Genomic DNA, 27,566 nt, shown 5'->3' on the forward strand with positions numbered 1-27,566 from the left:
AAAAAATATAAAGGAGAGTATCTGAAGGCATAATGATAATGCCTGTCATTCTTTTGGGTGCCTCCTATGTTTCAGGTACTGTGCTAAAGAGCCTCAGTGACATTAAATAATGTGGTCAAATTCCCACATTCTGGTAAGAGCCGGAGAAAGGACATCTACCCGAGGATGTCTTGTGTCAGAGCTTGGGCTCTGGCTTCACTACATTGTAGGAAATTTAAGTTAGACAATAAGGATGAGTTGGCAGCTTACTAATGGCAGATGTGTCTTCTCAATTCTAGAAAATGCTGCATTGATAAAGAAAACCATGTTCCAGTCTTGTTTTAAAGCAGGAGGTTGAACTAGGTGAAGAGAGACTGGTTAAAGAATACAACGAAGGGATCGGCTGGTACGATGATGCAAAGTACAGGACCTTGTGAGGCTCCCATGGGAGTTTTCTGTCTTGCACTATGGGTAAAACAATTGTCCTGGCAATTCGTCATGAGGAGTTAATGTAACATGCATGAAAAGATTTTTCATATAGCCTGTGGCTGAGGGAGCGCAGTTGTTATAAAGTTCAATTCAAAAACAAAAACCACACTAGCTCTCTGTCCTGATTCTGTTACCAACCTGTCTAAAACAGAGGCTGAATTTGGTAATCTCTTGAAATCGCTTGTGACCCTTCACTTCTGGGGTTGTTTTGATTTGGGGACTTTTCTAGCCACTTGAAAAAAATATCTTTTAAAGGGTGATACTGTCCCTTGTTTTGTTTGAGTTCCAGCCGTATTAGGCTGCCTAAATGATCACAACTGGGCAGTAAAAATTCCTGAGGAAGCAGAAACATTCAGTTTCAAATTCCACTTGAATTAATGTATCTGGAGGTAAGGTTTTGTAGTTAAAAATTTGGATGGAAAACATAATGTTTTTTTTTTTTAAATCTTTCCTTTGAATCGAGGTAACATCAGATTGAGGGTTGAGCGTAAAGTAGCTGGAGGCAGTAACGTAGTCAGTCCACCCCCACTCAAGAAAACGAAACCAGTGAAAAATGTCTTCTTAGGATTTGTTATGTCTCTGTTTGACTAGCTAACAGTTTACGAGTGATAATGTGGATGATGGCTGTGATAATATCTTTAACACAGTTAATATAAGAATATGATTCTGTTTATAAGGCACTTTTCAAACAAGGTAAGCACAACTTGAAAGTAATTGCATGGGAGGGTTGATTCCAGACACGTGGAGGCACGATTCTCAATTCTAATTTGAGCCTGGAGACAATTAGATTTAAGGCAACCAGGAAAAGTGCCCACTTTTCATGGGTTGTGAAGGGGAAAGAAAACTCGATATATTTTTGTGAATCTCCTCTTCCTCTTCTTCTCTTAGGATGGGAGGGTTGCTTCACTGCTGGGGAAGGTCCTGTGCAAACACACAATGCTGGGAATAATCAAAAGCCCAGAAAACTGAGTCAGGTACCTGCCTCTGGCAAAATTCTGAGTGAATAGATGGGTGCCCTGAGTGGCAGCAAGCAGGTGATCTGTCAGAACATGAAATGAGAGGAATTTCGAAGTTATGGCCTTGCCCAGAGAATATTATGCCTCCCACTTCTGAAGGTTTCAGTCTAAGAACCCAGAAAAAGAACACTGTATTACTCCCTGGGAGATCTGCTCAGAGTAACATGGGTCAGAAGAACTATTTTGAGTTTCCTAGTCAGAGTGGCATGACCTAGCCATGTTATTATTTTTGTGACTCTTGCAACTCATTGACCTCTTCTTTCATTTTTTTTTTTTTTAATTTGAGGAAAATAAAGGTGATGAGTTGAATCAGTGGTTTTAAAATTGTGAACTTTGGAGCTCTTGTAGTCTTTAGAAACCTCAGATGATCTCAACAACCACTAAAGCCCATCACAGGTTTGACAGACAAGTAGGGCAAGCAGGAAGAACTCTATTCTCTCTACTTCCAATTCATTGCATACGGGGCTTAAAACCTAGATGATGGGTTGATAAGTGCAGCAAACTACCATGGCACATGTATACCTATGTAACCTACACATTCTGCACTTGTATCCTGGAACTTAAAGTTTAAAAAAAAAAAATATTTTCCTAAGTTTAGGTTTGGATGTACAACTCTGAACAATAACTTCTGTACTTAGCCTGTTTACTAGTCAGTGTACTCGACCTTAAAGCTTGCTCCTCTCTAATTCCACCATCCTGGGTGATCCTGAGCATCAGAACCAGGTTCAGAGTTTATTCATTCTCAGAAGAAACACAATTCAGCATTATAAGTATCACCTTAGGCCTTAGGAATATAAAGAACAAAAAGATGATCCCTGCCCTCAAGGCTTTTATGGTTGAATGAGGAAAATACAGGCAAACCTATCATTATACTGCAACAAGGTGATTGATTAAAGGGAGGCCAATGCCAAGGAGACAGGGAATGTAGAGGGTGGATTGCTTAGTCCAGCTGAGAGAGTGAGATGAAGCTTCAAAGAGAAGGAGGGCTTTGACAGTTTAAGAGCAGATGTATGATTTTAAAATATAATTCAGTTCGTTTGAGTCCTCTGCTTGAAATACTCCAAGGGCTTTCCCATTGGATACACAATGAAATCCAAGTCCTTCTGTAGTTACAAGGCTGATATGATGTGGCCTGCGGCCTTTCTCAGACATCTGCTTCATCCTTTTTGGCTCCTCCACGCTCATTATCCTCTCCTCTTCATTCCTCGACAATCCACGCTCATGTTCAGCTTGTGGCTTTTACTTTTGCCATTCCCTTTAGCTGAAATGCTTTCCCCACCGAGTCTTCAGTAATGACTCTTCCTAATCACTCTGGAGTCAGAATAAATGCAGTAGCCACTTTCAATATTTCCAGTTTTCCTCCTTCTGGATACAAGGGAGGGATCAGAACTTGCCTGCCTTTTGATGTTAGGGAAGACTAATCAGGTGGCTTGCTTTGGCCAATGAAATATAAATGAAAGTTACACGTGTGACTTCCTGGCAGAAGCATTTCCTTTCCAGTGGGAGGGTCTATGAAGTTTCCTTCTTCTGATATGGAGACTCTAGAAGTCTATGCTGATACGGAAGAACAATGCTGAGCCATCACGCAGTGGATAAGTCACTGCAGAGCCTCCTGGGTTCATGGACGTCTTTGCCTAAATGAGAAATGAATGTTCATTGATCTTAGTCATTGAAATTTTAGGGCTTGTTTGTTATTACACTATAACCTAACCTAGCCTGACTGATAAATATTCTTTTGAACTCCCAGTCTCAAAGTAGACATCCTGCTTTACTCCCCCTTTGCTACAAATTATATTTATTTTTTACATTGCACTTCTGTGAAATAATGCTGTTTGAATGTTTATTTGTGATCTGTCTTCCTCCATGAAAACATAAACATCACGAAAGCAGGTATCTTACATGTCTTGTTCCATATTTGGCAAGTGTCTGGCACAAAATAGGCATGTTGTGCACAAATGCAGAATACAAAGTGTATCTGTGCCACATGGGAACCAGTGTCTAACCTCTGGAGAAAGAAAACATATTTAGAAAGGCATGCATGAGAATGCTCCCATCAATGGGCTCCCCAAATTAGGAAAACATGTATAAGGAACATAAGCTATTTACATAATCTTTTTCAATCTCAATTTTTTAAGTCTTAGACTCTAAAATCTAATAATATGAAAGAATATGCAATTTATCCTGAAATATTATTGAGTATTTATTGGTAACAAAGTTAGATACAAATTTTTTGCTGAGTTTACAATCCACAAGTCCAGTATTACAGTGAACATCAGTGTTTTCTTGTTGTTTGTTTAAAAAGTGAACTTTATTAAAGGTTACTACTCTATGTAGTGTGACTATGATAGTGACAGGGTCTTATGTGGTTTTCCTTTAAGATCTGAGAATCAAAATGATATCTTCTTTGTTTCATACATGTTGGCATTGCTTATTGCCAATACATTTCTTTAAACATGTATTGCACATAAGAAAAATAAAACACAAAAGTGGAAAAGTTAAGAAGTTCAATTGGGAAAATTATTGATTATAAATAATTTCAAAAAATAACTGGGCAAACTCTAGACATAGGAGAAATTTTAAGAAGTGTTAAATTGTCTATATAACAAAGAAATGGAAATTGTGTTGAAATAATTTGTTCAAATGTTATTGAATTGCTCATTTTTATAAAACTACAATGGCCCTTTGAAGCCTGTGGAATCTGTTAACATCTTTAGTGCTTCTGATGCAATACAAATGGTTTCCAATAAATAAGCTTTAGTTTATTTCTCAACAGTAAGTTTTGATTGAAGATCTTAAAGATGACATTTCCCTCTTAGGAAACTGTGCTGGAATTGTTAGCTTTGAACTTATCTAACTTTACAAGCTGAGCTCTTTTTACAGTTAGATAGTTGTCCTGCATTTGGGTGCTTACAACCTAACGCACTACCTCCTTCCACCTATATAAGGAAATTTTGAGGCTGGGTGCAGTGACTTAGGCCTGTAATTCCCACACTTTCATAGGAGGATTGCTTGAGGCCAGGAATTTGAGACCAGCCTGGGCAACACAGCAAGACTCCATCTCTACAAAAAGTTTTAAAAATTAGCCAGACATGGTGGTGCATGTCTGTAGTCCCAGCTACTCAGAAGGCTGAGGTGGGAGGATTACTTGAACCCAGGAGTTCAAGGCAGCAGTGAGCTAGGATTGCACCACTGCACTCCAGCCTGGGCAGCAGAGCAAGACCCTGTCTCTTAAAAAAAAAGTTGACATGATTAAAAACCTTATAGAATCAATACAATTAAATCATTTGCATTATTGCCCAGGAAATGTTCAATATTATCAACATGATTTTCTTAACAGGAAATTTTAGCATGAAACCTAGGATCAAGCAGGAAGTTACTTCACTTTTCATAACTGCAAGCATTGCTAAGCAAATTCCTTTGTTCCAATACAAACTTCGGACATCTTTGGCATGTCTTTCCTTCATGTCCTCATCTCAGATGCCACAAGGAGATGTACAACATGGCATTATTTTCAGTCCTCTGTTGTTAGCATTCAGTACCGGTTGTGTTTGCATCCACAGCAGCAATAAACTATGAGAACTGTCTCTACTTGACATATCTGATTTCTACACTAATGGGAATTCCAATCTTTCTTTCCATCAAATGCTTAAAACACTGTTGAATGGATGAAATTATCCTCAAGCACTATGAGATATCCAATGGCATAGGGAAGGTACATGTACACATTGGACAGAAATGGAGTTAGTGTTGAACTCAAAGCCAGAGGTCAAACTACTACTATTCTTTTTTAAAATGGGATTCTTTATGTGACGGTGCTGTTTTCCTTTAAGATGATCCTTGCAGCACATGATAGAGGGGAGAAATCCTGCCCAAGGGAAGTTAAACTACAAATACTTCACAAGGGAGTATCTACCCATATATATGGGTAATTATACAGGCTGTGCAGAGCGTAGGCAGATTATTTCATGAGAATATTGCCTTGTTTGTGAAAGCAGGAATGGATGTTCACTGAGGTAACCTGGCAACCAAAGAGATAAAGTAGGGATTCAGGGTCGTTATGGTGGCCAAAGGCATTGTCTTCTCAGACATTTTCCCAGGCTCTGTCACCTTCTCTGGAGATGCCCCAAAGCCACTACTGAAGGGGTAGGCCTAGGCAGATATGTTCAGACCAGAAGACCTTGCTTCAATGACTAACGTTATTTGGATCAAGGACCCGTAATCCAAGCTGAGCCCATCATATTCTCATTTTAAATTGGAACTAAGATACATAGAAAATAAGGCAGTGAATGTTAGATGCTGTCAGGTGCTATCCAGTTCCATGGGACCTTACCATTGTGGAGCACCATGGATGGATTTTCCAAAGCTGAGTGTTTTCTCTGGTAACCAAAGACATCATTGCACATGATCATGGCAAGTCAGAAGTACCAGAAATTGATATTCCTAGGAAGAGCTCTTGAGCAATGACTTAAAAAGTTGGGATATAAACACCTCAGCTTCTTTGCCTCTTGCCTGGGTAACTCTGAGGCATGTGTTTTGTACCAATTTCCAGAGTTTCTTGGCAAGATGAAGTTCCACTTGCCCACAGAGGTAACTGGCTTGATCATACACATTGTATTTATTGTCTTCTCCTCCCTGTTTTACTCCCCAACCTCCTGGTCAGTATTTCTTGGGATTATCTCCCAAATAAAATACTTGTACTCAGATTCCTGTCTCAGAACCCACTTTTAAGGAATCAAAAATTATGACAAAACAATAGGTCAGGTAGATTTAAAGTCGGTTGGGTCATAGCAAACCAAAGTGACATATGTTCAATTTAAAGTGGTGAGAGGAAATGAAAATTTTTTTAAAACCCTTAGACTAGCTTACATAACAGATAATGGAGAGGTGAGTAGAGGGTAGAGATGAGAGACCACACCATAAAAGGAGACAGCCAAGCAGTAGGCCAGAGATACTGCTTGGTAACTTTCTAGCATTTGTGTTTTGAGAGATTACAAATAGGTTTTCTTCTTGAGATAGTATAAAGTCTATCTGCTTCTTGCTATCTAAATATCCCTGGTTGACACAAAAGTCAAAAATCAACTAAGCCGGAAGTTTGAGGGTCAAAAAAAGCTGTTTGTAGGGAATTGCTAGTATACAGCCCATTGGTTGGGTGGTAGAAAAGTACAAAACACCAATGAAGAGGGCTTAATAGGGGAGGACCAAAGGCCTGACAGAACTGGCACAGGAGGTGAGAAAATTAAGCTGTGATAAGAAAAAGCATGTTTTGTCTATTAACCTGTAATAAATATTATGGTGAAGAAGAAGCCTGAAAGTGCTTTGAAAAGAAGCACTTACTGATATTCTCTGAGCGTAAGTCGCAAGTGGACTTAAAGATGCCAAGTAAAAATCCCTGCCAGGCTCAGTGGCTCGTGCCTGTAATCCCAGCACTTTGGGAGACTGAATGAGGAGGATCACTTGAGGCCAGAGGGTTGAGACCAGTCGAGGCAACATAGTGAGATCCCATCTCTACAAAAGTTTAAAAATTAGCCAGACATGGTGACAGTGCACCTATGGTCCCAGCTACTTGGGAGCTGAGGTGGGAGGATCACTTGAGCCTGGGAGGTCGAGGCTGTAGTAAGCAGCGACAATACCGCTGCACTCTAGCCTGGGCAACAGAGTGAGACCCCCATCTCAAAAACAAGTCCTCATGCCACATGGAATCTATACTGGTTATCTTTTCACTCTTTGCCTTTCAGTTTCTACAGAGTGGGATTGTGCAGCATTCTGAGTTCTGTTTCACTGGTTTTGTTTTTTAAACAAACGCTTACATTCTTGGCCTAATGGGAAGGAACATTAAGCAGATAAAGATAGAAGCTAGGGTGGAAAGGGACAAACCATTGGTCATCCAGGGTGAAGCTGGAGCAACACTGAGTGCTAAACAAAAGTTATTAATTCAATGAGCTTCAGAAATGATTGGGAAGAAATTATTGGAGACTCTAGATTACAGCTTTTGAAAAATCAGCTATCAGTAAAAAATTAGTAGCAACCTTGGGGATTCTCGTGAATCTAATCAATACTTGAATTAAATAACAAAATTGAAAGACATTTGAGGAAAAGGATAGATAAAGGACGATGATGTGAGAAAAGCACAGATAAATAAAAGATGGAGAACCTTCCTGGTAAAGTTCTGTAATAGGTTTTCTTCCTTGTTAAATCTTGTTCAAGTGCTTTGGCCTATGACGTTCTCCCTCCCCCTCACACCCACACTCATTGAAATTTACATTCTTTTCAAAATTTGTCCAAGGACAACATTATGTAAATTTCCCTTTAGAATACACGAATGGGATTTAAAAACTCGTCAAAGGAAATTGAATGAAAAGGATTTCAGTAAATAGCACTATTAGTCTGTTATCAGAGGGGCACAGAGAAAAAAAAGAGAGAGACAAGGACTGACATTAGTATCTGATGGCAGTTAGTCCCATGTCACAGCCAACCTTACCATGTCTTAAGAAGAATAAACAATGCTTTCTTTTTTCTAAATAAAGTTTTCATTTTGAAATAAGTATATATTCACAACAAGTTGCAAGAAAATGTACAGAGGGGTCTCCTGCACTCTTTTTCCAATGTTAACATTTTGCATAACTATAGTCAATATCAAAACCAGAAAATTGACATTTTGTCAGATATACATGAACCCATTTGTGTGTGTGGGTGTGTGTATGCATGAATGCGTCCTGTGCAATTTTATCATAATGTGTAGGTTTGTGTAACCACCACCACAATCAAGATACAGAAGCTAACCCTTTATAGCCATTTCCCCCTTCATTCCAAACTCCTGGCAACTACTAATTTGTTCATTTCTATAATTTTATTTCAAGCGTGATGTATAAATGAAATCATACAGTCTATATAACCTTTTGGTGATTAGCTGTCATCATTCAGTATAATTTTCTGGGGTCTATCTAAGTCATTGCTTATATCAGTAGTATTTTTTTTTTAATTGTGGAGTAGTATTTCAGAGTATCTACGCATCACATTTGTATAACCATCCACCCATTGAAAGATCTCTGCACTGTTTCCATTTTTTGGCAGTTACAAACAAAGTTGCCATAAACTTTCATGCATAAGTTTTTGTATCAACATACTCCTTTATTTTTCTATAATAAATATCCAGGAGTATAATTGCTAGACCATATATTTAGAGAATTTTTAGTTTCATTAGAAGCTGCCAAACTATTTTTCAAAGTAACTGTGCCGTCTTACATTCTCATGGGAAGGTATTCCCCATATTTGGTATTGTCATTATTTTTACTTTAGCCATTCTGATAGGTGTTTATTGATATCTTATCGGAGTTTTAAGTTGCATTTACCTAATGACTAATGTTGAACATTCTTTCCATCTGTGTATTTGCTATCTGTATATCCTCTTACGTAAAATATCTTTTCATGTCTTCTGCCCATTTTTAAATTGGATTGTTTACTTTAAAATACTTTTGAGAAGTTTTTATTTATAATTTCACCATTATTTATGTCTATTTTCCTCCTTTATTTTAAGATCAACCACCCTGTAAAATGAGCAAGTATTTCTGTCCTTATTTACAGATGAACAGATTGAGCCCCAATATACCTTCTTTATAGTACCTAAGAATTGTGATAAAATCAAGGGTTTAAAAAGGTACCTATGCTTGCATACTGAGTTCATTCAAGTTCTAGTGTTTGACTAAGAAATAAGTATCTAGAATTAATAGGATGTGCTAGATTGAAAAGTAAATGACTAGAATAACAGTAAAGTTAAGAAAAACCATCAACATCATATGGGATATCTCTTATAAAAATTTATAGATATATAAAAATACATTCTGAAAAATGCCATTTAACGGAGCTATAATCCAGCTTTATTTTTAGTTATTGATGTTATATTTGAATGAAGTTATACCAAGGAATGTTAAGTTTTCTCTTTAACTTGAATGTGCTCTTTTTTTTTTTTTTTTTGGAAAAATTCTATCAGGATAACTGAACTTTCTACATTTTTCTTCCTTTAGTTTGAATGCTATACAGTTTTTTGTTTTTATTTTGCTGTGGTTACTCTTATATTTTAAACATGCTTTATTTATGTGACAAATTCTAGTGTTAACCAATATCTCAATCCTCCTCCAAATCAATACAAGGAACTATAAAAATGTCTAATCAAGTAACTTCCATCTTTCATGCTTTTGTTGTTTAGTTTATCCTTGATTTCAAGTGATACAAATTAGTAAACATATACTAATTGTTATATACATTGCTGTATATTTACCACTTTGAATCTTTTAAACATTTTTATATCACTTTGCATCTTCACCCTACTACTTTTTTTTTTTCGTTTTTCTTTTTGAGATGGAGTCTCACTCTGTCGCCCCAGCTGGAGTGCAGTGGCGCAATCTCGGCTCACTGCAAGCTCCGCCTCCCGGATTCACACCATTCTCCTGCCTCAGCCTTCGGAGTAGCTGGGACTACAGACGCCCGCCACCACCACGCCCCGCTAATTTTTTTGTATTTTTAGTAGAGACGGGGTTTCACCATGTTAGCCAGGATGGTCTGGATCTCCTGACCTCGTGATCCGCCCGTCTCGGCCTCCCAAAGTGCTGGGATTACAGGCGTGAGCCACTGCGCCCGGCCAACCCTACTACTTTCTATCAGAGTTCATGTTTTTGTTTTTGTTTTTTTTTTATTTCTTGAGTTTCCATTTAGTCCTTTTAAAAGTATGTGTTCTTTATTCATACAATCGCTCTTTTTTTCAGTATATTTATTTCTACTTTTAGCTCGTTGAACATTTAAAATACGTTTCTTTTGTAGAGTTTTAGATTGTTTTATAATTTCTTATTTTTCGGATGCTGATTTTCCTATTGGTTACTTCTAGGGATACTCCGAGTTACTTCCTGTGATGGTGAGTTTCCTTTTACAATTTGTAGTTTTTAATAGCAAGCTCCTCTTTGATAGGGACTTGGGTTGTGGATGTGTCTGTACATCAGCCAGTGTCATAACAGCTTCATGGTTTGGACCAATATCCTGGAATAGCATTTTCCTATGTTGCCTGGGATACAAATTCACATTTTATACTTACACATTGTCTAGACTAGTTCTAATGTGATTTTGAGCCTTGATTTTTACTGAGATCAAGATAGATGTTTTTAAAAATACCATTTTTCTAGGCCAGTAGATAAAATTTTTAGTACTCCTTTCACTTAAAAAGATAATTAATAAATATCATTTATTATGGTATGCTTAAAAGGGCAGATATGGAGCTAATTGATGGATCCTTTGATTAATACCTTGTATTTTTATAACATTGATTTAGTATGTGGTAAACTCAAGACCAGAGACAAAATTTTGTTTTCTTTGCATAGAAATAATCATCACCAGTTAAGGACGTATTATGTGGAAGATATTATTCTGGACACATTAAATACATTGCTGTTTCCCTTTATATCACATACTCGAACTGGTTATTATTCTTTCATTTAACGTTTAAACAAAAACCCAGATAGGACATATACCATGGCTATGTTGTGTACTTTGCTCAATTTGTACTGAAAAGAGACTAAGATTTTGTAAGATGTTACATTTTTAAAAAAGATTCCCTGTTCAAAAAACATAGGAAACATTGAAAGCACTATTATTTACTTGATCTTCTGAGTTCTGATCTTCTCTCTCACAGATGTGCAATAATCTGCAGCACATTCAATACACCAACCCAAAGTTTCTATTTTTTTTTAATGTAACACCTATAATATCCCCTGAAACTCTAAAACTAGCAATTAGAGTAACTCATTTTTGGAAATTCTGTGGGTTTTTTTTTCCATTCTTTCTCAAAATTCTGTGATATTGAAAGGGCAAGCTAATATTAAATTTTAAAAAATGTAAAACTCAGGGTAAGAAACTTGTGAGACAATGACAGTCATTGAATGAAATCCCAGGACTCCAGAGAGCTAGCTTGGAGCTACCTCTGCCTCTAAATACTTACCAGAAATATTTACTGAGTGTAAAATACCATAAATAAACTTATTTTAAAATGTCCAACTGAAATTTTCTTACATAATGTGAGAATTTAGCATAGTAATGGGGAATTACAAATCAAAGTTTCAAGACATTGCAGTCAGTTTTCTTTCCAAATATGGCCCCCACAATATCTGTCATCCTACACGCTGTTCTTTGTTTTTGTTTTTGTTTTTGTTTTTTTAGATGGATCTCGCTCTGTTGCCCAGGCTGGAGTGCAGTGGCATGATCTGGGCTCATTGGAACTTCTGCCTCCCTGGCTCAAGTGATTCTCCTGCCTCGGCCTCCCAAGTAGCTGGGATTACAGGCATGTACCACCATGCCTGGCTAATTTTTGTATTTTTAGTAGAAATGGGGTTTCACCATGTTGGCCAGGCTGGTCCCGAAATCCTGACCTCAGGTGATTCGCCCACCTCAGCCTCCCAAAGTGCTGGGATTACAGGCGTGAGCCACCGTGCTCGGCCTACATGCTATTCTTATAATGTAACTCCAATACTTTTCCTATTGAGCAGTGGGGTCAATGTTCCCTCCCCTTGAATCTGGGTGCATGTGAGTCTGGCAGAAGTGATGACCTGTGGTTTCTTTTTTTTCTTTTTTTTAGAATATATATATGTATATTTATACTTTAAGTTCTAGGGTACATGTGCACAACACACTGGTTTGTTACATATGTATACATGTGCCATGTTGGTGTGCTGTACCCATTAACTCGTCATTTACATTAGGTATATCTCCTAATGCTACCCCTCCCCGCTCCCCCAATCCTATGACAGGCCCCGGTGTGTGATGTTCCCCTTCCTGTGTCCAAGTGTTCTTATTGTTCAATTCCCACCTATGAGTGAGAGAATATGCGGTGTTTGGTTTTTTGTCCTTGTGATAGTTTTCTGAGAATGATGGTTTCCAGCTTCATCCATGTCCCTACAAAGGACATGAACTCATCCTTTCTTATGGCTGCATAGTGCTCCATGGTGTATATGTGCCACATTTCTTAACCCAGTCTATCGATGATGGACATTTGGGTTGGTTCCAAGTCTTTGCTATTGTGAATAGTGCCGCAATAAACATACGTGTGCATGTATCTTTATAGCAACATGATTTATAATCCTTTGGGTATATATCCAGCAATGGGATGGCTGGGTCAAATGGTATTTCTAGTTCTAGATCCTTGAGGAATTGTCACACTGTCTTCCACTATGGTTGAACTAGTTTACAGTCCCACCAACAGTGTAAAAGTGTTCCTGTTTCCCCACATCCTCTCCAGCACCTGTTGTTTCCTGACTTTTTAATGATCGCCATTCTAACTGGTGTGAGATGGTATCTCTTTGTGGTTTTGATTTGTACTTCTCTGATGGCCAGTGAATGACCTGTGGTTTCTAAGGCTAAGTCATGAAAGGTGATATGAATTCTGCCTGCTGCCATCGAGGTACTTGCTCTTGGACCCCAGCAGCCATGCCGTAAGGAATCCCAGGTCATGGGGAGAGGCCATGTGTAGATTTCTGTCCAATATCTCCCAGCTGGCAGCTAGCATCAATTGCCAGACATATGAGCCAGGTATCCCTGGGGATGATGTCAGTGCCAGCCACCATCTGACTGCAGCTGCATGAGATATCCTGAGCAAGAACTGCCTACTGAGAATAGTCAACCTTCAGAACTGTGAGATAATAATAAAAGCATTTGTATTGTTTTCTACTATTAGGTTTGGGATAGTTTGTTACACAGCAGTAGATAACTAATACGGAGATCAAAATGATAACTAATACAGAGATCAATACAAAGGTTTGCATAGACCAATGAGGGAGAAGGTACTCTAGTAGGTGCATATAGCATTTAGTACCTTGAGTAATAGAGAACATATAAATAGATTATAGTGAAATAAGAGGCATTTTGAAACATTTCCCTTTCGTTCTAAAAATGACACATTCAGCATAGAAGCCTCTGCCTCCTGGGTACAAGCGATTATCCTGCCTCAGCCTCCCGAGTAACTGGGATTACAAGTGTCCATCACCATGCCTAGCTAATTTTTATATTTTTAGTAGAGACCAGTTTTCACTATGTTGGCCAGGCTGGTCTTGAACTCCTGACATCAAGTGATCCACCTGCCCCGGCCTCCCAAAGTGCTGGGATTACAGGCTTGAGCCACCGTTGGCTGGCCTGTTATGTATATATCTTCTACATATCTCTTATTTTTATAGAATAAATTATCTCAAGTAAAATAGATGGGCCGGAGTTTGCCCTTTTTAAGGTTGTGATACACAGGGTCCTACATAACTTTTATCCACATTTAGCTTTAGTCTTCCTCCTTCCCTGGCTCCTTTCCTCTTTCCCTCTCTTCCTTCCTTTTTGTTTTTCCTTTCTTCCTCTTTTCTCTTTCTTCCTCTTCCTCCTTTTCATCTTTATTTCATCTTTTTTCATTATTTTAATATGAAGATACTTCATATTTTAATCAGAAGATTAAATTTAATAAATGTAATAGGAAGAAATTAGCTTTGTTTTGCAGACATGACAATATTGGTATCCTTAAAGTTTCCTGCTTTAAAATACCAGTCCCATATTGAACATACATGAAATGTGTCTACCGATGTCCTTGACCCTTTCTCTTACATTTCTTTATTTTCACTTTTATTTCTCCTGATTTATTTCCCATTGACAATGAAGTGTGGGTGCCTTTGAAAACAGACATCTTGGGGACCTTGGTGGTTGTATGTCTTCAGTAGCCTATACATGGTCTTGGATTGTGCTATTTCAACTGATCGATCCCTAGAGGCTAATGGTTTTGTAAGCCACACACACATTTTTGGAAGATCACTGGCCAATCCTGCCTGTGCATAAAATATATAAAGACATGTTAGAGACACCACAAGAATATTTACTAAAACCCCAGACAGACACATTTCAAGGAGATGAGAGTGAGGAACAGGAGGTTTTAGAATTACTTTTGACCTGTAGGTGTGTTTGCAAAATTGTCTGCTATCTCCCTAAACTTCCCGTCAAACAAATAATTGCCTTCAACAATGAAGGGGCTAAACATGTTCACATTGGGAGTGTTTGCAGGTGAAACAAGCAATGCTTGGAAGGGAAAAGACAAACTTAGAGACTGTTTGCTGAAATGTTTGGGAAGCATTTGCCATTGTAGGCAAATTCAGTATCTGACCTGTATTATTGATTCTTGTGAGCAAATTTGGGAGGCGTAGAGGGTTTTATATCTAAGTCAGAAAAACAAAGATTTGTGGTCTGTTGGGTGCTGCATACATGGAACAGATTCCTTCAAAATTATTTAATTCTGGGTAGTTTTTCTTCTTTAAACAAACATAGGAGTTCTGTGTCAATGTGAAAACACCTAGGTTTGCTATGATGATAGAGTGAGATTCACTAATAGTGTTTTCATTTGACAAAAAGTTGATGTAATTCTTAGGACAGGAGTGAAAAAGCTTAAGATGTATGATGACCTGTTCTTTACTTAAAATTCAGCCCAGTGATGAATCGTGTGGGTCTGTACTGTCCCAGGCCTAATACATGATTAGAAATTGGGGACCTGGCCTCAAGACACTTTACTGCCATCTGCCGGAAAATCTTCGTAGTAAAACTACAGATCACTGGTGATCATGTCACGGAAGGCGCCCTCTATGGTTGTGCAAGGTATAACTTGCACGATCACACAGTGACCCTCTAGGGGATCTTACCAGGCATAATTAAAACATCTGGTAGAGGTTGACACTTAAGAAATAGTCAGTGACCTTAAGGCTTTCTATTAGAATGAATTTTGAACTGAGAGGTTTGGATTTCCCCACTGATCCAGGCTGTAGGTAACATTATTCTATTTTGTGAGGTGCTGATGATTTGAGATGAATTGCACACAGTTTTTCCATATTCAAATATTGACTTATACGAAAGTTGCTGTGGGAAAGAGAAAAGGATTATGGAGGGTTGGGGTGGGGGTCGTCTTTGTCAACACCCCTGCAGAAATCTTGGTTTGTGCTGGCCAACATCTGTGCTAATATATAAACTGGAGTTGTTGGCAGCAGGATGGGAAATCTCCAGGAAGACAGCCTCTGCTAACCTTTTATTATTTTTTTTCCTTTATTAAATGCTAGGCTGGAGGTAACCATGTAGATCTGAAAATGCAGCCTGGTTTAATTAGCCAGGACTTTCAGGAAGCCGAGTAACAAATGACAACTTAATTAAATACAATTAAAACATTTTAGAACTTCTCGAGGCCTCTTTCAATAGGGCAGTGATTGCAGCACGAGAGGAGGCCATGGAAAGAAAGACAAGGTGCTTTCATTTTCCTTTTCCTTACTTTTTTGGTCACAGCGCCTTTTTTCTTTTCACTATTAGAAATGCAGCTGGATCCTATTTATAATCCATTTTCACATTTGTTTGAATTAAAATCCCAGATTGTTGTGCTTTCAAGGTTGAATGTGCATGGCAGCCAACATTTATCCAGCCATTTCAGGAGTTACTGGGTAACTGGGCTCCAGGAAGGGAAACTACACCATGCATTTGAACCACAGGGAGGAGAGAGAGAAAACAGACTCACACCTAAAACCTCTGACATCACCGTTGTTTGGAGAGAGATTGTTCTGCTCTGAACATGTGCTGCCTACTTAAGACTCTAATTACTCTAAATTACTTAAATGGGCCCTAATACCTACGTTTTATTATTTGATATTAAAGAACAAACCATCTTATGAAGAAATTCATAATGTCATCAAAATATTGGCAACCCATTCTCCCAGTAGAAACCCTGGACTTGGAAATACCTATGCTTTCTACCCTACCACCTGAATTCTAATCTGAGAGCTGCCGTGTGCTCTCCCCCAGCCTTTTCCAGTATCCTGTTTATGTCTAAATCCAATAGTCCAGCCATGCCAGCTTGTTACCACATGGAAAACTCCATTGCTCAGAGAAAGTTATGAATCCCTATATTCTTTATGCTTTAAGATTCACTATGACATCTCAAAGTAATTGCCAGGTAAACCTACCAGATGGTTTTTGGGGGATGAGGAATAGACTAATAATTTCCATTAGCATAATATTGTTATTATAAAGATTTAACGACTTCACTGATGTGGTGTCCTGTCCTGGTGGAAAGTTTATGAGCCAGAAATAAAATAATACGTATGGGTACCCATGAGGCTATTTGAGAGAAGTACTAGAGAGGTTAATGAGATCTCAGGTCCCTAAGGCTCCTAACAGAATGTTCCTATTTGAGCTGAGCTAAGTGATATGAGAAGTACAAGGCAGGCTGCACAGGGGGCAAGCTCAGTGCCAGTCTTGCCTCTGCTGCAACATTGCAAGTTGGAATGAGGGCTCTGATCTGGTTTTGGACTGCCTGGATTTCACTCCTGGCCCCATTGTGCACTGGCGTGAAGACCTTGGGCATGTTACTTAAGCAATCTGTGCTGCAAGTTTTCATCTGCAAAATGGATCCAATAGCAGTATGTAATCAGTGGTTGTGAGGGATGAGGCGACCCTCACAAAAGTCTCAGGGCAGTGCCAAAGACATAGTAAACATGCACTGCATATTCACCGTTATTAGTTTTACTAGTAGCAAATCATCAGCCTGTGCTGAACCTTAATTTTCTAATCAGTCAAGTGAAAGAGGTTGGCCTAATTCTAAAATTTTGTGATTCTATAAGCCAGAATCCGGATATAATTAAAAACTATTCTGTTTTGAAATTTGAATGTGGACTTTGTTCTTTCAGACCCATCACCAGACTTTGGAAACAAAGTGTATTGTACAAAAAGTGTTAACTATTAGAATCAGAGTTCTGGGGAAGGTCTTTGAGAGAGGAAGAGGCTCCCACCTTGCAGACAGAAGGAATGGTGATAGTCATAACTTGTACTTGTGGTAACTTGTTTGGGAGGTCATTAGTCTCTCTTGTTTAGGGGTCATAGAGAGGAGAAAAGGTGGTTTTTTTTTTGTAGGGGCTTAGAAATGGATTATTGAGACTGGTCATCCTTAGTCATCAGATGCAAGAACATACCCTTCTACCCTGACGTGGAAGTATCTTCCTCCATTTTCCTCTTTTGTTACAGAAAAGGAGAGGATATTTTTGGAAATACAGGGCGATGAATCAGGTGGTTGCTACTTCTAGGTGGGATAAGTCTTGTATTTCCAGCCCTACCAGTTGCCTGTGTCTAGTAGTATAAGTAATATATGCCCCTTGTTTTTACAAGAATTATTTTGGTTTCTAGTAGTCTGACTATAATCAGGCAATGTAGTTGAACATGCTCTGGGAATATGATCGTGTAATTCATTAGGCCATTGACTTCTCTGTCTTATATACACAGAGCAATTGCACTTTTCTCCCATGAGGAAGACAATGTGTCCTTCTTTTTCTTCCCATGTGGCTTCAACAGAAAAGTTCTCCATCCCTTTAGTTATAGTTACCTTGGTGAAAAACACAAATGTTCTTGAGCTTTGTATTAGATCAGCCATACTGAGGAAAACTTTGACCTTCAAATCTTTACACTGTTGAAATACATGAAGCCAAGCTCCCTTTGCAAAACCATTTTTTGTTTTGAGGTAAAAATATAATTGATTTCTCTGTCCTCTGCCAAAAATGTGCTTCTCCACTTGCCGTATGTCTTGAGTGTGTAGGGACATGGTGTGCCCATAGATAACACAGGAAGAACTTCCCTCCAAAACCCAAATTCCTAGGAAAGCAACACAGTGATAAATGAAGGCAAGGATCATTAGTTTCTTTTAAGCACATTGCCTGATTTCCTTGAGGGGCAATGTTGATTTATTTTTCTTATTTTATTTATAAGAAAGCAAATAATTTAGGTGGATAACTTACATATCTTTCAACCACCTGACTTTGTATAAATAGCATTTCTGTCTTTCGTTGAAAGTCCAGGACTCAGGAATCTCCTCTTTCGAGTGCTCATTGATTGGCATTTCAGTATTTGCAGTTAGTCCATGTGGTTCCATTGAGGTTAAACACTCAGCCCCATGAAATTCAAGCAGTTCATTTCCTATTCAAACAAGTTAAATGCAAGAGACAAAATGAAGATAAATTCCTCAATGGACCAAGATAAGCTGGTTGGGTGAGGAGAAAGATAATTAATCAGTCTTAAGCCAACTCTAATTCTTCCAGGTTTTTTATCTTTGCAGCTTTTGGTGGTGGACCCTCTATCTCTGAATCTGACTGATTTCTATCTTGCTTTTACACCTAAGGCATTTCAGTAGCAAGGTTGAAGGCAGTTGGAAGTTGCTCCCAAATAGTCCTTTTATTGAGTGGATTTCTCTGGGTATGAGGGGAGGTAGGGAAAGATACGTAGCAGGGATGACCTTAGAGAGAAGCAGGATGGAGTGCTCTTTGTATAAAACACCAACAATACAAAGAATTTCTTGTTGAAAACTTATTGGGAACCCAACTTGAGGTCAACTGGCTCCTTGCTAATCAAAGTGTGTTTGTAGACCGGTGGCATTGATATCATCTCCTGGAAGCTTGTTAGACACGCAGAGTCTCAGGCCTCACCCTCCACCTCCTGAATGAGAATCTGTATTTTCCAAGATCCCCACATGATCTATAATGCACGTGGAAGTTTGATTCTTCTCGAGTCATCATTGGCTGATGGTCACAGTATTTAATATTCGCTGGTCCTCAGACTCTTGATGCCAAATTTTGGCATTTGAAGAAAGAGTAGATTATATTAAATAGCTGATTATAGCAAAAAAAAAAAAAACTACTAGAGGTAAAATTGGGAAAGGTAATTTTTATTCTCCCATCTGTCTCTAATCAGCTAGATGGCCTTGAGAAAGTCATTTCACCTGTCTAGGTCTCAGGGTATTGGTACTGATAACTTCTAATGATTCTGACTGCAATATTTAATGGTTGTGTGAATATAGGACTCTTGATATATGGAACCAGAAAAGTTCACTTAAGAATTTGTTGCACCAAACACTTAGATCAATACTGCATATATAGGGTGAGAATTCTTTCTGTCCATACATTTCAATTTCATAGCTCCCTCCTTTTTCATGTTGCACAACCAAATCATTAAGCCCGTGGAGGGGCTGCTTGGTTGATTTGTAAAAACCGTCAAAGTGGTTGCAGAAATGAAAACTGCAGCCAAATAGCGTGTAGTCCCTCAAAGTGTGACTCAAGAATAAAAGAGTAAAAATGGTTTTGTTTCCAAAAGGGCTGTTGAAACATACAGGTGAACATGTTAAAAACATGGCTGGGCCATCAAATACTTAGGGCTAGATGCTCCAGTGCTTCCAGAACCTGAGACTTGAATTTCAGCTGGATCTTTTGTATACTTTATATAGTGTAAACTGTAATAAGGCATAAGGTTCCATGTTTTCAGGTATGGAAATATAAGCAAGAAATGTATTTATATATGTATGTGTATATATACACATATGAATGTATACATACACAATAATGATATATATAATCTACATATACATATAAATTTTTCTCAAATTTCAAAACACCTTTGCATCTTATTCAAATGATTCTCAAAACAATTATTTTTTGCTTGTTAAAGTTCATGTTATTTATACCCCAGTTAAAAGTTTATCAATGAAAACTTTCCCAAACCTATTGAGAGTTAGTCGGTTTGCCTCTAACATAGCATTTATGTTCGTTTGATGAGCATCATAATGAGTCATTTCTCAACTGTCTTACTCATTGGGTTGTAAATTCTTCAAATGCAGGAAAATCAATTTTTAATATTTGCCCTATGACTGGCTAGAGTAGTTCCTGACACATTGCAAGTATATGGCAAATATTTATTAAATTAAATTGAGTTAGTATTACATAATATCTTGACTGCTATTGTTGTTTTAATTAATTTTTAAATATTTCTAAATTTTTTATTTATGAAACTAAGGCCAAACTACATTTTAGAATAATGAAAATAGGATAGGATCTAGAAGATTCAGAAGCAGTGCAAATCTCTGAAAATAAACTACTGCATGTACTGGAGAAAATTTCTGGAAATTTTTATTCGTTATATAATGTAAGAAGATATGAATTCCACGAAGCTGGCACATAGCTTGATAATGAAAAGGCAATGGTTACAAGGAAAAGAAGGTACAATAAGATAAAATTACAAGGAAAAATAAACAGCTAATCAAGCTTCAACATTAGAAATAAATATTTGCTCCTGCAGTGCACGTGGTGCTAAGAAATATCTCTAAACTAGAGAATGAATTTGAGAAACACTCTCGGAAGTCAGAGGAAAGGTCAACAAAGTAAAGACGGTGAGAAAGTAAGTGATCACTAAGGAGAATAGTGAATAGAGGGAGGACTTAAGAAAAATCTCCCTTTCCAAATGAGCCATTGGGAAAAATAGATCCATAGCAATTTATCAAAAAGATATTAACTGAGGATTGAGGTTTGCAGAATTATAGAAATCCTCATTTTCCTTCTCATGAACAACTGTCACATTGTAGTCAAAACTGGTACACAGGGCTTACACCTAGCCTCATCTGGGCAAATGTTTCAAAGTGAAAGGACTTTAATTCTGCAAGTATCCAGACATGGGAGAAGTGTAAAAGGCTAGCAGTCAAAATTATAAAACTCAGGGTGGCCTCTGGCATCTTATTGATACAAACAATAGCCTTTTGATCTAACAACTACACTAGGACTTTATCCTAAGGAAATAATAAATATTTAGCAGAAACAAAATTTAACACTGTATTTATTCAATAATTCTTATATCCATCTATGAAATATTTATCAAGCACCTACTATGTCATGGAATTGTCTCAAATATTCAAAGTCTCAGCCTTCTGAAAGTTCATGGCATATTTCTAGCAATGAAAACTTGGAATTAAAGATCATAGAAATACCTAACAAGGATTGATTCGTTTATTATATTTGTGTTTATCTATTATATTAGAAAACAAATTTGTCATTTAAAATAATTTTATAAATTTTAAAATATATTTATAATAACATTTTTATAACTTAAATAAAATAATTTACATGCTGTGACCATACTTGTAAATTAATATGCTTACAAATCTGTATTAAAGGATGTTATTTATTTTGGGATGTTGTAAAATGTTTAGGCTTTGCTTATATCTATGTTTTCTATTTTATCACTAATAAACATATATATCATGACAATAAATACAATGTTTTTAAAATTAAAAACAAATACTATAGAATATAATTTTTATAGGATAATATCTGTAATACATAAAATCTACATTTAACTTTTAAATAATAAATTAAAACATTTGGAATCAATTTACAGAAAAATACTGAAATTAATATTGCCATCCCCATTACATATTTATTTTATTTTAAAATTTTTGAGTGGCACACATCCTTTGACCCAGCAAGTACATCTCTAAGGATTTACTTAATAGATACACCTACATGTGCACACAATGTTCATTTCAGCATTGCTTGAAATAGCAAAACTAAAAACAATGGAAATAACTATCGATGAAAGGATTAAGTACAATCCAAATAATAGGATGTTTTACAGCAATACAGATAATAAGGCAGCTCCATATAAACTGATATGAAAATGAAAAAAAGATACAGAATAATATGTACATGATATATTTTACTAATTAATTTATACATACATAAATATAAAAGCATTAATAAGAATCTGATGTTTTTATTCTTTTGAGTTTGAGGGGACAGAGCCTCACTCTGTCAGCCAGGCTAAAGTGCAGTGGCTCAATCTGGGCTCACTACAACCTCTGCTTCCCAAGTTCATGCAATTCTCCTGCCTCAGCCTCCTGAGTAGCTGGGACTACAGGGGTGCACCACCAAGCCTGGCTAATTTTTGTATTTTTAGTAGAGACAGGGTTTCACCATGTTTGCCAGGCTAATTTCGAACTCCTGGCCTCAAGTGATCCACCCTCCTCTGCCTCCCAAAGTGCTGGGATTACAGGCGTGAGCCACCGTGCTTGGCCATATGATTATTTTTTGGTGAGGGTAAGATTTTATACTTTTCATTTTATATAATAATGTTGTTTCATTTTTGTTTTCAGGTTTTATGATTAAAAACTTTACATATATATTTCAAAAATAATCTGAAATATTCTATAAGTCTTTTGTATGTATTGATGTCTTTGTATGTATTGATGACTTAGAATACATATATATTTCATTTTAAATTGTAAATAGTCCTAAAACTCCATTCAAATCTATTTTGTAATGAACCACTTATGCTAAGCATAATATCATTTTGAGACAGCAGTGAGACAGCAGTCATCATTCAGCTATTTTACTCTCTTTCCTTCTGAAAATACAATGGTAGAAAGTATTTGCACATTTGAACTATAGTCTATGGGCATCTTTATTTCCTTTGCACATCTTTGAGATGACTATATTTGCTTTCTGAAAAACTCATTCAACAATTTGATACAAAATGTATCAGAACTTTATTTTGCTTACATCACTGTTTAGCAAGTTCTTGTACATAGTAGAGTATGCAATCTAGAAGTCTTTGGGCCATATGTAGGTTACTGCTGGCTCAACTTTTTGGCTCAGAACAATGCTGAAAAGAAAAGTAAAGGAAAATGTCATTCTTGCTGGGCGTGGTGGCTCACACCTGTAATCCCAGCACTTTGGGAGGCCAAGACGAGTTGATCACTAGAGGTCAAGGGTTCGAAACTAGCCTGGCCAACGTCATGAAACCCTGTCTCCACTAAAAATACAAAAAATAGCCAGGTGTGGTGGTGGGTGCCTATAATCACAGCCCAGCTACTCGGGAGGCTGAGGCAGGAGAATCACTTGAGCCTGGGAGGCGGAGGTTGCAGTGAGCCAAGATCATGCCATTGCACTCCAGCCTGGGCAACAAGAGCGAAACTCTGTCTCAAAAAAAAAAAAAAAAAAAAAAAAAAGAAAAAGAAAAAATAAAGAGAGAAAAGAAAAGAAACGAAAAGAAAAGAAAATGAAATATAATTCTTTGCTAATGAACTGGCATTTTAAAATTGGAAGATTTCTCATAAAACTCGCATGTTTTGTCTCACCTCGAAAAATTAGATCTTATATTTGACCTACATTCCCACTGAGAAACATTTGGCTAGAACTAAAGAGCAACTGTTTCCTTTAGTTTGGGTGGCCGAAAACTCCCCTATTTTTCATAGTCCCCACCAGTCCCTAATTAATTACACCCTATTTGTGTTGCTTTATTTGTTCTACATGCATCCCGAGTTTATAGCCCATGAATTAAAAGAAGAATTTGGGCAGAAGGGAAAAATAGCTCCATGAGGAATTGAAAAAAAGCTCAAAACAGTTATGATAGTATGGTATTGAACCATGGATAGACAAACTGACCAGTGGAATAAAAGAGAAAGCATGAAATAGCACCAAGTACATATGGAAATTTAGCATGTGATAAAAGTGGTGTCTTAAGCCACTGAGAAGAAAAGCAGCAACTTTTAAAGATATGATGCAGGGACAATGAATTAGACACTGGTAAAAAGAAAAATTATATTCAAACTTCACAGCATAAGAATAAACTTCAAATGGCTTACATATCTAAACACAAAATAATGGAAGCACACATGGACTAGAAGAAAACATGAATGAATTTCTCCAGCCTTTAGAGTAGTCTAGGGAAAGACTTTCTAACCATGGCTGAAAATCTAGAGGTAAGGAAAGAGAAGACTGATAAATTTCACTGCATAAAACATGCATTAAAAATTAAAGCTGGGCGCGGTGGCTCACCCCTGTAATCCTAGCACTTTGAGAGGCCAAGGCGGGTGGATCACTTGAGGTCAGGAGTTCAAAACCAGCCTGGCCAACATGGTGAAACCCCATCTCTACCAAAAATACAAAAAAAAAAAAAAAAAATTAGCTGGGCATGGTGGCAGGTGCCTGTAATCCCAGCTACTTGGGAGGCTGAGATAGAAGAATTGTTTGAACCTGGGAGGCGGAGGTTGCAGAGAGCCAAGATTGCACCACTATACTCCAGCCTGAGTGACAAAGCAAGATTCTTTCTCAAAAACAAACAAAAAAAATTATAAACAAGTCAGGAGACAGGTAAAAACTGGAAGAAAATACTCGGGAAATCATGATACATACCACAGACAGAGTTAATATCACCAATATCAGAGAAATATTGTAAATTGTGGGGCAGAGGTCTAAAAACATGATAGAAAAATGGGCAATAGATATAAACAGGTAACTCACAATAAAGAAAGTAAAAATATCCCTTAAAATATTTTTTAAAAGTTCACATCTATTCATAATTAGAAAATCACAAATTAAAACAATGCTATTTCTCACCTATTGGATTGATGAAAATTTCAAAATAGGACAACACATTCTGTTGGCAAGGCTCTGGGGAAGTAGTCACTCCTTTACATTTCTGGTAGCAATGCAAATTATATGAACCTTCTGGAAGGAAACTTGGCAATATCTAACTACATGCACCCTTATCTCTTCACCCAGAAATCCTACCTCTAGGAACCTATCCTGAAGATACATTTCCAACAATCCAAAAATAATTACAGGAAAGATTGTTCACTGCTATATTGTTTGTGATTTAAAAACATTAGAAACGGCTGGGTGCAGTGGCTCACGCCCCGTAATCCCAACACTTTGGGAGGCCAAGGCGGGCAGATCACCTGAGGTCAAGAGTTCGAGACCAGCCTGCCCAACATGCAGAAACACCGTCTCTACGAAAAATACACAAAAAATGAGGGGGCATGGTGGTGGGCACCTGTAATCCCAGGTACTCAGGAGACTGAGGCAGGAGAATCGCTTCATTCTGGGAGGTGGAGGTTGCAGTGATCCAAGGTTGTGCCACTGCACTCCAGCCTGAGCAACAAGAGCGAAACTCTGTCTCAAAAAAAAAAAAAAAATAGAAGCAACTTAAACGCCCATGTACAGTGGTTGAAGAAACAGTAGTGCAGCCCCACAGTGAAGTCCTGCTGTGCAGATGTGCAGCTGAATGAAGATGGTCTCTAAAAATGGATATGTGGTGACATCCAGGAAACACTGTTAAGTGAAAAAGGCAAAGCATTAAGGATGCCTGTAGTGTGCTACACTTCATGTAAGAAACAAGGGGATATAGTAAAATATGCATGTGTCTGCTGATTTTTGTAAAAAAGTGATACAGGAAGGATAAACCAGAAAATAAAAAGGCTGGTTGGTTATGTATGGTTGGTGTGTGTGTGTGTGGGTGTGTGTGGGTGTCTGTGTGTCTGTGTGTTCTGGAATACAAACAATAAGAAAATAATACATAATCACAGAGAGGAAAGGGAGAAGAAATGAGCTGAGTAGCTTTAAAATGACAATGTTTAGACTGCAAAGTTAAGGCAAAAGACAAAAAGAACTATCTACAAATATTGTTCTCTACTTAGTGAATTTATTTCTGACATATGTATAGGTTGGCAGCTCTGGAACTACTTTGTATGTATCCTAGGATTGAATAAATGAGTAAACATATTGTGGATACTGAGAGCTGAGTTTCTCCCTATCAGAGAAACAAGATACAAGGAGAAAGGGAAGGCTGTGGTGCTGGATTGAAGTTATAAGATCAGTATGAATTTATGTTTGTTTATATATACTCACACACATACACATATGCACACAAACAGGTGGATAGATAAATAAATATACATGTTTGTGTATGTGTGGGTACATAGATTACTTTTTACCTTTAACTGCTGCAAGGGTCTAGAGGCAGTGACACTTCAGCAGCAATCAGCATGCCTTCCATCAAGATCTTAGTTTCTAAATATTATTCTCCAATAAAAAAGATATAAAAGGACACAGGGTCTACCCAGTAGGAGTTCTCAGCAAAAACTGGCACTAATTTGAGCCCAAAACATGACAATATTAAGTTATAACACATAGAACAAAACAAGTATCCATGGAAGTGACACAAATAAATAGCCAAATAATAAAAAAGGAGAAAGGGCAGCTTTTTTTTACTGGAGAATTTCAATCACTAGGCTGGGCGTGGTGGCTCACACCTGTAATCCCAACACTTTGGGAGGCCAAAGCAGGTGGATCATCTGAGGTCAGAGGTTCCAGACCAGCCTGACCAACATGGCGAAACTTCATCTCTACTAAAAGTACAAAAATCAGCTGGATGTGGTGGTGCACTCCTGTAACCACAGCTACTTGGGAGGCTGAGGCAGGAGAAACACTTGAACCAGGAAGTGGAGGTTGCAGTGAGCCGAAATCATGCCATTGGACTCCATCCTGGGCAACAAGAGTGAAACTCCGTCTCAAAAAAAAGAATTTCAACCACCAAATACCAAATATAGAGGGAATGAAAAAAATAAAAAAGTCACCATCAAGCAATCACAAATAATAATTATCTCAGGCAAGAACCACTGATGGATGCTAAAATGTGGGGGGGAAAAGGACTGGAAACAAGGTATTTGCGTAGTCTCAAAGTATCTGCCCACAAGATACTTATTAATTATAAAGATAAAAGGAGTAATTTTAGAGCAGAGAAATTCAGTAGACACCATAGTAAAACAAAATGATCTAGGTTTACATTATCAGACATTAGATGGGTTGACATCACCTACCTCCTAGTATGAGGCACTGAGACGAGCACTGTATCACTTCTGTGCTATTCTTGACAAAAGTGCATAACAGCAGTCTAATCACAAGGAAAACAAAATAAAACCAAACCTAAAGATAATCTACAAAATCATTCACTTAAAAACACCAAACATCATGAAAAATAAGGAAAGATGGAGCGACTGGCACAAACCTGAAAATATGAAGGAGACATGAAGAACCTTAGTGGGAAAATTGGTGACATTTGAATAAGTTCTACTAATTAGTTAATATTTTTAGCAATATCAATTTCCTTATTTTGATGATTAAATTCTAATGATATAAATTGTTCAAGATTTAGGAAATCTGTGTGAACGGTATGGAAGAACTATCTGTACTATTTTTGCAACTTTTAAATTATTGAAATTAAATATTTGAAATAAAATTATTTCAAAATAAAAAGCAGAAAATCATACTTAATCAGACTCTTGGAAGATGGTCTTAGAATAAGCTGAAAAATGTTGGGAAAGGAATTATTGAAGGGCAATGATAATAATAGGAAGTCAGAAAAAATGTATAGTTAGCATTTTTTTAAAATGTAAAAATTGAAATG

This window comes from Macaca nemestrina, chromosome 15, assembly GCF_043159975.1.
Source record: "Macaca nemestrina isolate mMacNem1 chromosome 15, mMacNem.hap1, whole genome shotgun sequence".
NCBI lineage: Eukaryota > Metazoa > Chordata > Mammalia > Primates > Cercopithecidae > Macaca > Macaca nemestrina.